Below are 4,910 nucleotides of genomic sequence, written 5' to 3'. Positions count from 1 at the left end.
AACTCAGGTTCTATTTGGCCTAAGAGCAAAGCAGAAGCCTTTCTTACAGGGCATGGTTAGTAGCTAAGTCAGTCCTAAAGGTCTATGGTGTGACTAACATTTAGGGACCTGCAAATAGTTCTGCACAGCTTCCTTACCTTCACAGCACAAGTGGGTGTGCTGAGTCCACTTTAGATTGATGAACACCTTGCCTTGTTTGTTGAATCTTTTTGCAGTCTTCACGTTTCTCTGCCCACAATCAGCACTCCTTCAGGTTACTCAGTAGATTCGTGTGCGCAAAGGCTTCAGCTACTTCCAGAGCTTTACTGGGTGTTCCACCATCTGTGTGGTGGGCAGAGAGACCAGACGCCATATCTTCTCCACATTGGATGAAACATCTTCTCATGCCCAGACCCTAGGGCCTCAGAAGTTAAGTCTTACAACCCAAAGTAGCCAGGCTCAGATTTTCTTTGGGTTTCATTGCCTTTGATCTGCTTGGACTTTCTCAATAAGATATCTAGAATAATAGCTGTTTATGCTCATTGAGGACCAGTTTTTGTTCTCTCTGCAGCATGGGCAACTGTGTGATATGACATCTAATCCACAGCACATGAGACATAGGGGCTGCTGAGGTCTCTAAGACTAGGTCATGATCATAGACTGAGAAGTTGCAGGCCTGAGATAGGGCAGTACTGTATTGTTGGGTGTGCTGGCTAAAAACAAACAGATTCTGGTGACTACCATACGATACTGGGGGGGAGTGGAAGGGGGAGCCAAATTTGCCAGATCAGTAACTGCCAGAAGTTGTATGGTTTCCTTAGCAACAAAACCACACCTGGAAAAGCTATATTGTGGTTATCACCCAATTAAGTTTATGGCAATCCATTGTTATTCTCCATGAAACATGTATGTTGGCAAAAGCCAAATAACGCAGGATGAATGGAGCATGTGACCACATTCAGCATCCCTGCATATTTTGCAGCCATGTTGCAGGCTCACTTGTCTTACCATAGTGGCTTGTGCTCTGTTCAGAAAGCAATGAGTGTGGGGATTCTGCTAAAAACAACCATGTCTGTTTCTAAAACCAACAGTTCTGGAGCTGAGGAAATAGCTGTCTGGGCTAGGCTGTCCCACTGTGAGATGGACCCCCACAAATTCCACTGAGCACCTGGTAGCTATGAACTCCTGTCCTGACAGTAAGTCATACTTTCCTGACACTGGTATCAGTTCAGAGGCAATTCCCAGTAAATTCTTAAAGAGCTAATCATTTCCTTATTTTCCCCATATACTGGTTATGCCCTCTGGTTTCTTTGGGAAAATTTCGGGGTAGGAGAAGTGTATTGTATACATATTGACAGAGCAATAGGTTCTTCCCTGGTGGGACCCACTCCCTTTGTGGTCAAGTGGTCATGAGGCTGAAAAAGGAGCTTAGTTCTGATTATAACATCCAGGAAGAGTCAACCCTGCACCTGGTCCTCCTGCTGAGGGGTGGCATGCTGATCTTCATGAAGACCCTGACCGACAAGACCATGGACATGCTAGACCACCCCTCTTCTCATTGTACAGGAAAGGGGGAGATGTTGGGGACCCTGGACCACCATCCCAGCTAACAAAAGTTGCTTAATGAGAAGCTCTGTCTCTTTTGGGAGAATCTGACCTTCTGCTAAGAAAGAATTTCCTGTTCTTAGAGAACTGTTGCCCCGGGACATTCCAGGAAAAACTGCAGAATGCTCCGCAGGATGACTGACCTTATCTATCGATAGTTGATAGAGTCCCCATCCTGTTCTTTGTCCCCCTTCCTCCTTTGCCTAGAGTATATCTTGTAAGCTGTTTCCTCATTAAAGCAGACCTTGACAAGACGACATTTGCTTGGTTTCGTCCTTTCTCTCGCCCATGTTCCTTTTCAGGTGAGGTCCCCCTCGACCCCCACGAATAACTGGTCCCTCGGGTCGGGTCAAGAAGATATAAAAGAGAGTGAAGATTCCCAACTTAAAGGGCCAGTAAATATCTTCAACACAATTATAGAGGAAAACTTCCTTAACCGAAAGAAAGAGATGCCCATAAACATACAAGAAGCCTACAGAACTCCAAATAAATTGGGACCAGAAAAGAAATTCCTCCCGTCACATAATAGTTAAAAAACCAAATGCACAAAACAAAGAAAGAATATTAAAAGCAGTAAGGGAGAAAGGTCAAGTAACGTATAAAGGCAGACCTATCAGAATTACACCAGATTTCTCACCAGAGACTATGAAAGCTAGAAGATACTGGATAGATGTCATACAGACCCTAAGAGAACACAAATGCCAGCCCAGGCTATTATACCCAACAAAAGTCTCAATTACCATGATGGAGAAACCAATATATTCCACGACAAAACCAAGTTTACATTTTATCTTTCCACAAATCCAGCCCTATAAAGGATGGTAGATGGAAAACACCAATACAAGGAGGGAAACTACACCCTAGGAAAAAACAAGTAAGTAATTTTCTTTCAACAAACCCAAAAGAAGATAGCCACACAAACATAAAAAATAACATAAAAAATAACAGGAAGCAGCAATCGCTTTTACTTAATATCTCTTAACATCAATGGACTCAATTCCCTAATATAATGACATAGACTAACAGACTGGGTAAGTCTGTGGCTCCAAGTAGAGAGCACAACAATTAGATGGTGTAACAGGATAGCTGCTCTAGGCAGAGCTTAACAAGTAGAAACTACCTGCTTCCTATAGGCAGATACTGGTGAAAGTTTGAATTCATTGCTTTAAAAATAGTATAAAGATATATTGCTCTAATAAGTCTTACAGAATACTCATATTCTTTCTAACGTGGGCTCCATGGGACTTTTGGGTTAAAATCCTGGTTTGACAAGCTCCCTGCTTGTAAGCAGGTATAGATAGTGTGAATCAGTTGTTATAAAGGTGGTATAAAAAGGTCTGTAGGATAACTAGCTCATAGTCTTTGAATATGGGCTCCACGGAAATTTTGGGTTGATTACCCTGACATGACAGGTTAGGATAGCCTGAGGATAGGTTTTTTACAATAAGCAAGAGATTTTTTAGGACAACAGGGAGACTTTATGAAAACAATTGTTTTAGGGAAGATTTGAAGTCCCACAGGACAACTCATATTCTTTGAACATGGACTCCATGGTTATTTTGGGTTAATTTCCTGGCATGGCAAAATAGAAAAAGCCTAAGAATAGGAACATACTGTATTTTAGTTTACTTCATTTGTTTTAGATTGTTTTAATTTTCAAAATGAGTGTGATTTTGAGTTTTGTGGTTATATTATTCCTCTGGGAGAGAGATCAAAATAAAGGTTTTTTTCTGGTTACTGGTCCAAGGATATGATGATTTGGGAGAAAGGTTTGGTCTTTGTGTTTTTAGATAAGTTGATTAGTGTCTATACACCTTCCAGAGTTATATGGATCAGATATAATGAGTGGAGATCCTCAGAGGACTAGATTCTAGAGAATCAAACAAAAAAGTTATCTTAATGATATTAAAACTTTGTCTTGAGATTTGTTATTTTGTCTTTTTTTTTTTTTTTTTTTTTTCAGAGCTGAGGACCGAACCCAGGGCCTTGCGCTTGCTAGGCAAGTGCTCTACCACTGAGCTAAATCCCCAACCCCTTGAGATTTGTATATTATAGAATATATAGCTCTGGTGAGTCCCTTCCTCACACATGCTGAACTGACCTGCTTTGAACTCCTGATTTCTTAGACTTTCAGCTGGATCCAGTCAGGACACAGACATCAGAGACTAAAACAATCTTTGGTGTGGCCTTCTTAAGGCCAACCAACTCCCCCAATTTCCCTCCCCTCCCCCTTTCAAAGATATCTCAATGCCCATATTCAGCTTGAAAAAGTTATGAAGAGCCATCGCCCCAGTTCTCTGGATTTGGGGGTCTAGAGGTGGTTATTTTAGTTGTCTTTCTGGGGAATGTTGAAATGGTCATAATTGGAACAGGGAGGAAACAGTTAGAATTGACTGTGTAACCACAAGCACGTTTGGAAGAAATCTTTACAATAGTTACTAAGTCGAAGTCATAATTTCTTATTTTGGTGGAAGATTTATTTTGATACAGAATCAAGGTTATCATTGGTACAAGTTTCTTCTATTGATACAAAAATTTTAAAAGTACAAGGCTTGGACCCAGTTCTTCTATAAATGTCATTACAAACTGATCTGAGATGTTTAAGCCTTTGAGTTAAGGGCCAAATAGCAAATTCATGGTTCTGAGTTTATTGTTAGGGTGTTTTCAGATAACTTAATTAGAAATAACGGTGAGTAGTTAACAGATGACAGTCCAGATTACTTTACATAGATAGTTGGTTTTCAAGAAGGTCAGAAAATCCACAAAATGTGACATTTAATATTATTCATTCTTTTGTTGTTAAGACATATCTGCTCCTAGAAGCTCCCCTTTTGTGGATTCAAAGAAGAAAGTTAGCATCTCTACCTCCAGGTGAGGCTGTACATTGTGGCTAGGTGGCCACTGGGCAGAAATTGCCTATTTTTCCTACAGACCTGTACCATTCTTGAGAGGACACAAGTTACAGGTTAGGACAGCTTAGTTCTGCCGAGACAGAAAAAAAAATTCCCGTTTTTCAAAGGTCCGTCAGATGATCCTGGGCCAGAAGGCTGAAGACTGTTGGAGACTTCCTGACTTACTGGAGCTGTATGGGTAGACAGCTGTCTCTACAACCTGTCTTAGTTCTGGAAGCTGAGTTAGGCTTCCTATATTTTCAGATAATTCTGCTTGTTCTCAGATTTCTGATGATGTTGAAAGATTACTGATAGTCTCGTAGTCAACCCAGGCTATTTAACATTGAGAAATCATATTTGAGAAGATAGTTCTCAGAAAGTATACAAGCTAAACCAGGAAATAACATATGGATTTATAAGTCTTTTAAGTTAGGA

This window comes from Grammomys surdaster, unplaced genomic scaffold (assembly GCF_004785775.1).
Source record: "Grammomys surdaster isolate TR1022 unplaced genomic scaffold, NIH_TR_1.0 125956, whole genome shotgun sequence".
NCBI classification, from domain to species: domain Eukaryota; kingdom Metazoa; phylum Chordata; class Mammalia; order Rodentia; family Muridae; genus Grammomys; species Grammomys surdaster.
The sequence above is the reverse complement of the archived record's forward strand: the minus strand, read 5'-3'. Positions refer to the sequence as shown.